We start from the raw sequence: 13,438 nt of genomic DNA, 5'->3' as shown, positions 1-13,438 counted from the left end.
ATATGCCCTTCACAAACTAGGAGTGTGAGGAAGGAGGAATTGGTGGTGGTCTCATAACTTTTAACTCAGGAGCTACAAGATGCATCTGTCATGAAGGTTTGTTCTCTCGCTTGCTCGCTCGCGTGCACGCGCACACACACGTGCAGAAGGGATTTGAATTTGAGTCTCCCACTTGAGCCACAGGGCTAGTGGCTGGTCAGGTTTGGATCTCTGTCTCTCCTGTTGAAGCTGTTCCACTTTTTATAAATAGTCACTGGATCAGGGATTTAAACTTGAGATGTCAATGGCTATGAATTAATACTGTGAATGGCAGCATGCACTGGACCAGGGAAAGTGAGACTGACTCTATAACCTACTGGTTAAGGTGCTCATAGCTACTTCTGCCCATTTTTTGTTTTGGGGGGATTTTTTTGCAGCTTTTGGATCTGGTTTGTGCCAAACTGAATTAATTTTCTGTCTTTCTTTCTTTTTTTGTTTTGTTTCTTTCTTCCCTCTTTTTTTCTCATTCTTCCTTTGTTTTTCTCTTTCTCTTTATTTTTTTCTTTCTCTTTCTCCTTTTTCTTTCTTTCTCTCTTTCCAGCAAACTGAAAAACCAGTTGCTTACCTAGCTCAGATAAGCATGGTGTTGACACATGAGTATGGTGTTATGGGTAGTTATGAGCAATCTGTTGACTGTGTAACTATAACAATTAACCATATAAAAAAAATCACCCTTTTAAAATATATGTATTATCCCTATTTCCAAACGTAGTACCAGGCTCTTATATAGCACTTTACAAAGGAGGTTTGCATCATTATTCTTGTTTTACCCATGTGGAAACTGAGGCACAAAGGTGAAGTAACTTGCCCAAGATCACCAAGTACACCAGTGCCAGAACAAGCAATAGAATCCAACTCTTCTGCGTTCATCCTTCAAAGTCAGTGGGTCTGAAAAGTTTGCCTGTATGGAGTCAGCTGCAGGATTGGGGCCTTCATGTTTCTACTGTGTACTGTCTCTCTATGTTGGAGTTAGTTACAAAGGTATTGTTCCTCAGTTTTGGTCCTAAATGTAGGCTTTTGAAAATCCAACATTTTATAATTCCAGAGACGAATAGAATTGTTCCCGCTGAATGTTTTCTTAAAAAATCCAATGAAGATCTTAATTAAAACAAACAAAAAACCTGTTCTGCTTTGCAACCCAAATTTGGTAATTTTGTGCCTGAGACACAGAAGGTGAAATTGCCTTGAAACTGTGCAGCCTAATTTAACAGCACGTGAAGAGAGGAATGAAAAAACAAACCTAAAGAATGTAAAATAAACTTCATTTTTAACTTTCATGCTGTTTTCTAGTAATCTAAAGTCCTTAGTAATATGGGTAAGGATGTTCATTTTCATGGGGTTTTCCTATATTGTCCCTTTAAACAGCTACAGAAAACAATTCTCATCCGGACAGTGGACTTGCCGCTGATGTTTTGCACAATTAGCAATATAATTAATAAATATTTACAGATGTTTTACGCAATTAGCAATATAATATATCTTCCACATTCACTTTAATCCTTTCCTGGCTTGCTTTGTTGCTCTAGTTATTTCATCCTGGGGGAGGGAGAGGAAAGAGGAACTCTTTCAGTAGATTTTTCTCCCCTGCTACATAAGCATTATGGGTTGTTTTCAGCTGTGCTTGCTTTGAACTGTGGCATGGCACAAAGCCTTCCAGTTTTTCTTTCTTAGAGGAGGTAATAATTGCAAGCATTTTTCTTCCTGTTGCAAGGTTAAAATCCCATTGTGAAATCATATGAGGGTTTGTTTCTTCTTATTGCAAGGTTAAATCCCAAAGCGAAATATCAGAAGGGTTTATATATATAAAAAAATAAACCCTGTTAGTGTCTGTTCCTCTGTTCTAGGGCAAGCAATCTGGCACAGCATTTTATGTCTGTAGTCTGAAGAGAGCATGTCAGGAGGGGGGTGAGGCTCTAAACACACATTGAGAGAACCCTGCAAAGTGAAGGTGAAGTTGTTAAATGATTCTCCTTTTCTTGAGTCCAAGCTTTACTCCTAGGGCCCCATGGATGGTAAAACATAGTGGTTATTACAAAATATCCAGAGCTTGTTCAGTTAAGGAGTCCTAAGGGACCCATAGAAAGAACAAAATTGCAGGTAGATGGAGTTAAAATAGGTCTTTGAAATTGTTATGTCGAAAGTGTGTGTTGGGAAGGGCGGGGGGGTTGTAATAGCAAAGAAGTCTTTACCACTGTGTTGGCCTTCCAGGCAGCTGTGATTTAAAAATAACCCGGATCACTGAAAATAGGGGCTTCTGGAGAAGGAAAACGCTCAATCACATTTGCTTCAAGAACATCACCGAGTGAAATAGCTGCCGCTGCCTCTCGACTGAGCCATCATTGGTTGGCTTGATGCAGGGCTTTAGGAGTGATTTGAAGTGCGGGGAGAGATCTCTACTATGCATAAACGACAACACTGAAGAACAGTAAAGTGTTGGGAGGAAGGCTTCTCCAGTGGTCAGTGCATGTGGAAGATCTGGGTACAAGTCCCTGCTTTACCTGTGTGACCCTGGATGCATCTCAGGGACTCTGCCTCAATTCCCCAATTGTAAATGGGGAATAGTTGCCCTGCCTCCCAGGGGGCGTGTCTACACTAGGAAATTATTTCAAAATAACTAAATTTGACTTAACTCCCAATTTTACAAAACTGAAATAGCATGTTCCCACTACGGAAAAACCTCGAAATTAGTCTGAGGCAGGCTCCATTACTGAGGATGCGCTACCTCGACTTAGAGGCCCCGGAAGCACTAGGGAGTAATTTGTTCAAATTACTCTGGGGAGTAGTTATTTCAAAATAGCTGCACCGGAGTCTTCACGCTACTGCTGTTTTGAAATAACTCTTTTGAAATTCGCATTTTCCCCCGAGGAAAGGAATACAGATTTTGAAATAACCAGCCCCTTATTTTGAAATAACGGGCTTGGTGGTGTGGACGCTCTGCTTACAAATTCAACCTAAGGGGAGTTATTTTGAAATAAAGCCCTAGTGTAGACCAGGATGGGGTAGTTAGGCTAAATACATTGTGAATTGAGATGCTCTGATGTTGCACATAGAAAGGGGCAGTAGAAGAGGTAGCATAGAAACATAGATGTACCATAGTGGTGAATTAACTGCTTCTACAGTCCTTGATCTTGTAACTGCTGCCTCTGCCATATCTCTGTTCCACATAGTATCCCTCATTGTTTGCAGTCTGAACAGCTCGCTGTAGAGAGAAAATTGTCATCACTTAAAACTGAAAGTCGTCATCTTTGGCATGTTTACAAAAACCACAGCGTTCTAGCCAGCAAAGTGGGAGGTAATTGGACAGGTTTTCAGCACTTCATGCCCTTGGAAAAAAATTAAGTGAAACTCTTGTTATTCACAAGCCAATTAATTGTAAGCTTCAAATGGATCTGCATGCACATGGACAAAGAGGTCTCCTTATCTTGCAAGGTTAGAGGGAAGGTGCCCCATGACAACGGTCTTTGTGTCCCAATAAGCGGGAAGCTTTTCTTCTCTAACCCGTTGGAGTATTCTTCAGTAATTGCTTGAACTTTTCCTTATTTGTTTGGTGGCATTAACTGCCCTGATCCACTTCAGCTGTCCTGATCCTGACTCTTCTTCCGGTATCTTTTGAGATGGAAGACACTGAATGCTACAACTGCGTTGGGGTTGGTGAGTTTTTTGATGAATGTACAATACTGCTGGGCGTTCTTCCTGCTCCGCTGTGTGGTGTTTTTTGTGGGTGTTTTTTTAATCCCTACTGAGGAACACTGTTGTATTGATAATTGCTTTGCTCCTGCCATGTCAATTTCTGACCATGACCTGACTTAACTAATAAATTTTCTGACCACCAGAGGCTGAGAGAAAGCCGCTTGCTACTGTAAAAATGATCTGATTCATTCAAAACCATGGCAGGAGCTGTGGTGCAAGTGGACAGGTAAAGTACACTGTACAAGCAAACTACTTTTAGCCAGTTTGGTGTCCAATAATGACTCCTGCCGGCCATCTCCAGCCCCTCGACTGGCTGCCACTGTGTTCGGAGTTGGGACCTGTGTGTGAATTCAAGATTTCTGAGAGCAGCTGTTTCTCAGATCAGATCTACACTATGGCAGATGGAGGAGTTGCCCACTGCCCCGCCCCACAGGGAAAAGAGCAGAACTGCCAGGCCCGCCCACTGCCCCGCCACAGAGCTCTGTCTGCGTATAGGGTTCTCGAAGGCGGGGCTGGTAGTTGTGCTGCCATACTGTCCCCAGCCCCTCCCCTCAAGTAATGTGGGATGGGAAAGGGAGGGAAAGAGGCTGGGGGAGGGGCAGAGTCACATGAGGGGCGCATGAGTCCCCCTTTAGCTGTTGTGCCCTTCCCTCTCCTGTACCAGTAAGAACATTTGTTTACTTGCCCCATTGAGCGGGAGGCTGCTGTTTACTTGCCCCATTGAGCGGGAGGCTGCCAATGTGAATGGGAAGAAAAAAGTTTTTTAAGGAACGACCCATCTGACGTCTTTGCCCAGATTCTGCCAACATCACACTGGAAGTTGTCAATATTTTTCTTAAGGGAAAGTACACGAAGAGTACAAGACCTTGAAAAGAGAATGAGCTCTTGACAATCGGAACACGCATACTAAAGAGTTCAAAATATTGCTAGAATTTACTGACTTCAGAGCTTCCCTCAATGAGAGACTCACCAACATGGATGTTCATTCAAGATTTCCGAGAGCAGCTGTTTTTCAGATCAGGTATACACAATATTTTGCTTCTCTTCCTAGCACTTTCCCTGTGTTAACCATTGTCATTGCTGGTGGGAAAATTCAGCAAATATATCCTCATGCAAACAAGCCCCACCCCCCTATTTCAAGAGTCTAGTTTCATTAACTGCTCTTGTAGCAGCTAATACATTAAGGCAAAATGGTCTGGTGGGCTAGATCAGAGAGCGGTGTATTGGGAGTTGGGAGAGCTGACTTATGCTCCTGGCTATTCCACTAATCAGCTGTGTGGTCTTGTTCAAGTCATTTCAAATTCTCATGCCTGGGTAACTTATCTGTTTAGATTGTAAGCTGTTTGGGGCTGGAACTGTCTCACTGTTTTGTAGCAGAGTCTAGCTCAAAGGGACCTTAATCTTAGCTATAATCCCCAGGAGCTCTGTAATACACATTAAATTTCTCTTCCTCTTCTGAAACACAATGTTGATTTGTGGCTTCAAATCCTAAATTAACCCCAGAGATCTAGTTTGAAAGGTTCTCATGAAAATCTACCCATTTTAGAACTCCCATTCCATCCCAAATCCACGGTGCTTATTCTGTTCTTTTCTTCCCCTCCTGCTCTCTGGGATCCTTTTCTCGAAAAGACCAGTGAAGAAGGGAGTAGAATGGGAGCACTTCCTTTATCTTTGCCAGTCATGGCTCATACTCCACTTGTGCCAGGATGAGCGAGACAATAAAAGTGCACAGGATAAAGCTTAACAAAAGTGCAGCACAGTCCATTGCATAATCCAAGCTGGAACATGCACAGATTGGGGTGGGGGGAGGATGGAGCATCCTGGGCAGACTTCAAAATGGCCACCTTAAAAGGACAGTGCTGCCTCTGCTCTTAAAAGGGCAATCTTTTGTGTGTGTGTGTGTGTGTGTGTGTCAGTCAACAACTTTCCCCTGAAGTACCAGCACCTTTTTTTTTTTACACTGGACCAGGGAATTAAAGGGGCTGCAACTGTTTTTCGACCCAGGTCAGTTCCTTTCTCTCTCCCTCCCACCCCCCTCCCCCCACAATAAGTTTTGCTGCAGGGGGGCGGGGGCCTGAGGGTTTCTCAAAAATCAAAAAGGGGGCATGATGCCAAAAAGTTTGGGAACCATTGGTCTAAGGGGACCCTCAGCTTGACACACATTAAAATTAATGCAGTAGCAGGTAAAGTCCCTTCTTCAATGGAGATGTGCAACTCGACTATTTTGGTGATATGTAAGTTCTCTAACTTAGTACTGTGTGTTATAAATGGATTTGTAGGTGAACAATTCAGAATTGCGAGGAGTGAATTTGCTAAGGACAGTGAGCTAAGTGAGTAATAAGAACAACACATTGAAAACCTGACTGGCTAACCCTCCAGAATCGCTACACCCAGAATGAATTTTTACATCTGCATTCTTTTGTGCCCTCTGGAATGGGGTCTGTTGGCATTTTTTTTTCCAGTTTTTGATATTGCACAAGCATGAGTTAAATAAGTATCCATTTACCAACTTACACTCCTTTATAGCACACTATTGCTTGATTTTTTTTCTGACTTGTTGGTTGGTCCACACTATTTATTGGGAGTTATCCCATACTGTACCCAGGTGCCTTACTGAATGTCTGCACCCTCTAAGGCTATGTCTAGACTGCAGAGTTTTTCCAGGATACCAGAGGTATCCCAGAAGAACTCTGCTGCATCCAGGGAATGCGTCCATTTTTTGGGATCAGTTTCTGAAAAAGCAGAAGCTCTTTCGGAAGCCCTGTATGCCTCATTTTATGAGGAATAAGGGTTCTTCTGAAAGCAGGATTTTCTGAAATTTGGCCCCATGTAGACGGATCAAATGTTGGAAAAATCGCTTCCAACCCAAAAAACCAAGCGGAAAATGGTACACAAATCGAACCACAATTTGCATATCTTTTTCTGGAAAAACCGGCGGTGCAGACATAGCCTCACACATATGGAACCAGCAAAAAGCCTGCTAGGGTGTGTGTGTGGGGCGGGGGGTTGCTAGTTTTCCCAGTGCTCTGTGTCTTCAGCACGTTTACTTTGACCCAAGGTTGGCCCACAACATTTTGGCACCCGAGGCGGGGAGCTCAAATGATGCCCCCATGCTTGGGCCAAAACTTTGAAAGGTCTCAATTCTCTGGGTCCTAGTGGCGCCAACCTCCACCCCACAGTCTGGCACCTGAGGTGGCCGCCTCAGTTGGCCTCATGGTAAGGCCAGCCCTGCTTTGACCCATAGTCACATACAGTCTGGTCCAAAGCCCCTTGCAGCCGATGGGCAGACTCCCATTGGCTTGGCTGGGCTTTGGATCGGGCCTACAATGGGGTTAACTATTAGAATGTTACACTTCATTGTAGCGCACATGCAGTGGAGCTGAGTTGTCTGGGCCTGGCATGAGATGGCTTTCCATGTGAGAGGAGAGACAGTCCAATATGAGAGGCACCATCTTCTCTGTTGCTCTGTGTTTGTCAGCCGTGAAAGTAACTTACAATTTCTTACAGGTACTGCCCTATTGCAACCCAGGTCCCTGCCAGCCCTTTAAATAGCTCCCTGCCGGCTTTTGCCGCAGCTCAGCCAACTCTTGCTGGAGCGGCTCACCAGAGCGCACCCGCTTACTTTCACCTCTGGGGTTTGTACAGCACCTAAATCAATGCTTTCCCGGTTGATGACTACGGCTTCTAAGTGCTGGGGTAATACAGCTGCTGTTTGCAGCTGGACTGAAAATACTGCAAGCAGCTTGGTTTACACAAGCCTGATTTTTACGCCAGAGGTTCAGAGCAGCACCTGAAGTTGAGGATATCATTAGTACTTGCAACCGTGATCTAACCTATCCCTGTCCCATCTTACAGCCTAGACAGGATTAGCTAGGGCAATGGTCTCCAACTTTTCTAACCACAAGATCACTTCTTCAATTTAAGTGCAATGTAAGATCTACCTCCGACCCCAATACCCTTGCCTGGCTTCCTTCGAGTCCCCGCCCCTGCTCCGCCCATTCTTGGAGGCCTCACCCTGCTCGCTCCATCCCATTCCTCCCTGAATCTCATTCACTTGCACCAGGCTGGGGTAGAGGGTTGGAGTGAAAGCTCTGGTCTTGGGCCAAGGGATTTGGGGGATGGGAGTCCAGGAGGGGTTTCAGGGTGCAAGCTCTGGGAAGGAGTTGGGGTGCAGGGGGATTCACGTCTGGGGCAGGGAGTTGGGTGCAGGAAGGGATTCAGGACTGCGACAGGAATTCAGGAAGCAGGCTCTGGCTGGGCACCACTTAACTGAGATGGCTTCCAGGTGGTGGAGCAGGGGGCTTAAGGCAGGTTTACTCCTGCCCTGGCCCTGCACCACTCCTGAAAGCAGCTGGCATAGACAGCAATGACTCCATGGTACCACGTGCTGCCCCTCATCGACAGGCCCTGAGCCCACAGCTTCTACTGGCTGTGGTTCCTCATTCCTGATCACTGAGAGCTGCAGGAGTGGTGCCTGCAGGAAAGGACAGTGTGTGGAGACCCCTGCTAGGCCTTTCTCCGGGGCTGCAGGGACATGCCAGCCATTTCAAGGAGCAGCAATTACCACGGGGTAATGACTCCAGCCACAATAGGTTAGGCTCCCTCCATCCCCTTCTCTCTGTGGGGAGATGGGGTGCAGAAGTGGGGGGAGCAGGCCCACCCTGACATCAGCACCCCCTCTTCTCCCTCCGACACACTGCAGAGCAAACAGGAGGTTCCCAGGGGTCAGCTCCAAGGCAGAGGGCGGGAGCAGCATGATAGTAGGGGAAGATGCAACTGGAAGTACTAGCGCTTGATAAATCCCTGGCCAAGCCAGTCAAACTCACCTGTCTCCAAGATACACTGGTAGATCCCAATCAACTGGGTGGTGACCACTGAGCTAGGGTGATGAACCACCATCCAAGAACTGAATTCATCATTGAAACAATACCCTAGTGGAGGAAATACGAGACACCATGCGACGGGAACCGCCGAGGCGGATATAGGACAGGGCGAGTGGGGCGGCTGCCCCAAGCCCCGCGTTTCAAGAAGCCCTGCGCATGCGCCATGGCAAAAGGGGGGCCCCGTAAAATTGGGCTGCCCTGAGCCCCACAAAATGGCCATCTGCCTCTGGGAACCCTGTCATTCTAATGAAAGGGGAAACCAAATCGCTAATGTCAAAGATCCCAAGATATCTCTCCCAAGAGGAGGTTGGGTTAAATCACAACTCAGGTAAGTACATCCTGGCTAGCTGTGCTCCCCCACAAGTGCAAAGTGAGTCTGGTACTCCTAAACCTGTGTGTAACATTGTCTGCTGCGTGCGGGCTGCTGCAAGAGTTTTATTTTTGACCATAGTCATTCTGTTCTCTCTCTCTCTGCTTTCAGGGTTATGGTAACTAACATGCTGTGAGCTCCTTGATGAAAAGGTGTCCGATGAAAAATTTAGTAAATCACATCTGTTAAAGCCTAAATGATTCATGTCCTACAAGCTGAAGATTTGGTTGAATGATGTGTGTCTAATAAATATATTGGTGATGACAGCAAAGTTATTGATGGCCTACTGTGGGATCAGTTATTTATGGTCCTCATTTTAAAAATCCTCATCATCCAGCATGATCAAGGTAATTGCTTTTTTTTTTTTTTAAAATAAAAACATGAAAAAATGAGCCCGGATTGAAAGGAACTTGGAATTGATACAATGAATTCCTTCTGGCTCAGTAGATCAAGGGACTTGATCCTGTTGTTCCATGGAAATGGTGCCAGGTGTTTGCACTTCCGTGTGTATCAATGCAGTTTACAGAGCCTCCCAGAATCCTAGACTTCCAGCTCCAGTGCTGCACTCCATTCTTGCTTCACAGTGCCTGTCTATGGTCGCTTTATTACTTCTCCCGTGGAGTGCAAGTTCTCTTTGTTTGAATGTTTTGGACAATGCCCAATACACTGGGGTAGGGGCCTTCCAGTCAATGTGAAATACGGATCTCTCATTGAACAGTCAACCTAAACCAAATCCAAATGAAAAGGGGGACTGGGATACCGAAGCGGGACACTGATTTGTAGTTTGAAGTGTTTACTAGCGTCCCCGCTCACTACTGTAGTAATCTGCAAAGAAGTTAGTCCAGATCTGTTGGATTTCATTTTCTATTTGGGCCAGAACTAGAGATGTAAAGGGGTAACTGGTTACCCGGTAAACTCCAGCTGCCCCCGGTCCTGGCAGACAGCTTAACGCAGTGGTCACCAACCAGTAGATCAGGATCTCTTGCTAGATCTTGGAGCCTTTGACAGATGATCCTGACTGTTTTGGCCAGGAGGCTATCAAGTGCCAGCACTTCATCTGCCCCTCTAAGCACTGCTGTGCTGCTCCTGCCCTCTGCCTTGGAGGTGCCCCTCACCCCTTAGAGTATCCTGTTTGCTGTGCAGGGCATAGGAAGAAGAGGAAGAGGGGTGCTGATGTAAGGGTGCCCCTCCCTCCACCCTGTACTACATCTCCACGGAGCAGAGGGGGGCAGGGATGGAGAGAGTTTGCTGGTAGTTTTGGGGAGTGGTGCAGGGGCAAAGTAGGGGTGAGCCTGCCTTACTCCCCCTGCACCACCATCCAGAAGCCACCTGTGGTAAGTGGTGCCCAGCTGGAGCCTACATTCCGAACCCCATCCCCAGTCCTGAATCCCTCCTGCATCCCACACAACTGCCCCCAGCCTACAAAAGTGAGCGAGGATTGGGGAGAGAGGATGGAGTGGACAGGGGCGGAGCCTTGGAGAAGGAGTGGGAAAGGAGGCGGGGCAAGAGTGTTTGGGTTTGAGAGAGATCCTGGATTGTACTTAAATTCAAAAAGTGATCTCATGTTTAAAGAGGTTGGAGATCACTGTCTTAACGGGTTAAACATATGGCTTAACCGGTTAACATTTTAAAAAGGATTTCACATCCCTAGACAGAACTCATGAGATGATCAGGGAGCCAGCAGCACGTATGTTCAATTTCTATCTCCACTCTGTGTTTCAAGGTAAGGCTAAGGAGAGGTGTGGGTGTGTGTTTTTTCCCCAAAAAAAACCCCATATTATGAAAGCAAACCACTGTCCCCGGGCCAACTTGTATAGACACTTGGCCTATTCCTGCTGGCACTAACTCTTTGATGGCAACATACAAATACCGGAGGGGTAGCTCTTTGACCTTTCTGGACACACAGTTACTGACTTGCAAGTTGCCATTCTCAGGCAAAAAATGAAAAACACTTTTCACTTTTTAGATGGGTTTTGAAAAACAGGAAAAAAGGTAATGTAATGTTTGTCAAGAATCAGAGGGGTAGCTGTGTTTGTCTGAATCTGCAAAAGCGACGAGGAGTCCTGTGGCACCTTACAGACTGAGGGTATGTCTACACTACAGAGTTAGTTCGAACTAACTTAGTTCGAATTAGTTAATTCGAACTAAGCTAATTCGAACTAACGCGTCTAGAACTAAAAACTAGTTCGAATTAGCGTTTTGCTAATTTGAACTAGCATGTCCACATTAAGTGGACCCTGAACAGGGCTTAAGGATGGCCGGAAGCAGTGCCGGCGGGGCATCAGAGGAGGACTTAGAGCGTGGAGATGCTGTCTCAGGCTAGCCGAGGGCTGCGCTTAAAGGGACCCGACCCCCATACCGGACAGACAGTTCTCAGGGGTGCCCCGCTTGAAAACCAGTCCTTGCTTTGAGTGCCCGGAGTACCCACACTGGGCACATCACACCACTCGGCCATCAGCCCGGATGCACTGGCCGCAGGCTGCCATCTGGGGAGAGGGGGCAATTGGGGGGCTGCAGGAGAGCTTCCACCCCCAGAAGCCCACAGAGCCAGCCCAGTCCTTCCCATCGGGGGCTCGTACCCCATTCCTCCCTCACCTCCTTCCACTTACCCTTCCCTAGCCCCTCTTCTTGATGTACAAAATAAAGGACAATTGTGTTCAAAAATGGAATCTGTCTTTATTGAACAAAACTGGGGGAGACTGGGAAAAGGAGGTGGGAGAGGGGAAGAGAGAGGGTGGGAGAGGGGAGGGCAACTACAATGATCAGGGGTTGGGAACAGGTCCCGTATGAAGAGAGGCTAAAGAGACTGGGACTTTTCAGCTTAGAAAAGAGGAGATGGAGGGGGGACAGGATAGAGGTCTCTAAAAGCAGGAGTTGGGTGGAGAGGGTGCATACAGAAAAGTTCTTCATTACTTCCCATAAAGAAGGACTAGAGGACACCAAAGGAAAGGAACGGGTAGCAGGCTTCAAACTAGTAACTAGAAAGTTGTTCTTCACAAAACAAAGAGTCAACCTGTGGAACTCCTTGCTGCAGGAGGCTGTGAAGGCTAGAACTGGAACAGAGTTTAAAGGGAAGTGAGATCAAGTCATGGAGGTTGGGTCCATGGAGTGGTATTAGCCAGGGGGTAGGAGTGGTGTCCCTGCCCAAGGTTTGTGGAAGGCTGGAGAGGGATGGCACGAGACAAATGGCTTGGTCACTGTTTTCGGTCCATCCCCTCCAGGGTCCCTAGGGTCGGCCGCTGTCGGCAGACAGGCTACTGGGCTAGATGGACCTTTGGTCTGACCCAGGACAGCCATTGTAAGCTCAGGGTCGGGGCTCTCACTGGACCCCCTTGATTTTCATGCACACCTGCTCCTGGGTGGCCAGGCTGGCAGCTCTCCTGCCCTAGACAGCCACTTTCCTGTGCCTAGTGCGGAGATCGTGGACGAGGTCCACGATGTTCGCACTAGCCCAGGCGGGTGCCCACCTCTTGTGGTCCCGGGCAAGCTCCCGGGAGCCGCCAGCCTGGTCCCGGGAAGAGGGGGAGGGCTGGGGGGCATCGGGTGGCTGGCTCGAGCCGTGCCAGGTGCAGGGTCTGCTGGCTGGGTGCTGGCAGGCTTGCACCTGGCACGGGCACCGTAGCCAGCCCGTGCCCCTTTAAGGGGTCCGGGGCCGGGAGGGGGACATAGAGTTTCCCTGGTGTTGGCCAGAGTGGCCACCAGGGAAACCTGGGGAGGGCTAGCCTCCCACTAGGTCGAATTAAGGGTCTACACAGCCCTTAATTCAAACTAGCTAGTTCGAACTAGGCTTAATCCTCGTAAAATGAGGTTTACCTAGTTCGAACTAAGCGCTCCGCTAGTTCGAATTAAGTTCGAACTAGCGGAGCGCTAGTGTAGCTCCTATTAAAGTTAGTTCGAACTAACCTAACGGAGGTTAGTTCGAACTAACTCTGTAGTGTAGACATACCCTGACAGATTTATTGGAGCATAAGCTTTCGTGGGCAAAGACCCACTTCGTCAGATGCATCTGACAAAGTGGGTCTTTGCTAGTGAAAGCTTATGCTCCAATATATCTGTTAGTCTATAGTGTAATGTTTGACATTTTCTGCCAACAACAATTTCCCTTTTTCAACCAGCTTTATATTCTAGGGTTTCTAACAGCTTCTAATTCTGTCCGCAAAACAAGATATCCCATAATCCCCTCAGTATCAGCTGCTCCCTTTAACCTATTCCTTGCCACGGGTGAGGTGGGCAGGAGAGAGAATCCTTAATTCCCACCTAATTCTATTAGAAATGTAAGCCAATCATTTTCTCAAACTTATCTTCTCTGTTGTGTGCGACCTCCAAAGTCGTCTTCAAGTTCCATTTGTGCTTGATTCGTTTTCAAAATAGAATTTGCTAAATTATATTAAAAGTAAACCTTGCCCAAAGCAACGTAGTTCTAAAATTTAGCACTACTAATGAATGACTACATACA

Source organism: Pelodiscus sinensis, chromosome 6 (genome assembly GCF_052426305.1).
Source record: "Pelodiscus sinensis isolate ZL-2025 chromosome 6, ASM5242630v1, whole genome shotgun sequence".
Classification (NCBI taxonomy): Eukaryota; Metazoa; Chordata; order Testudines; family Trionychidae; genus Pelodiscus; species Pelodiscus sinensis.
The sequence above is the reverse complement of the archived record's forward strand: the minus strand, read 5'-3'. Positions refer to the sequence as shown.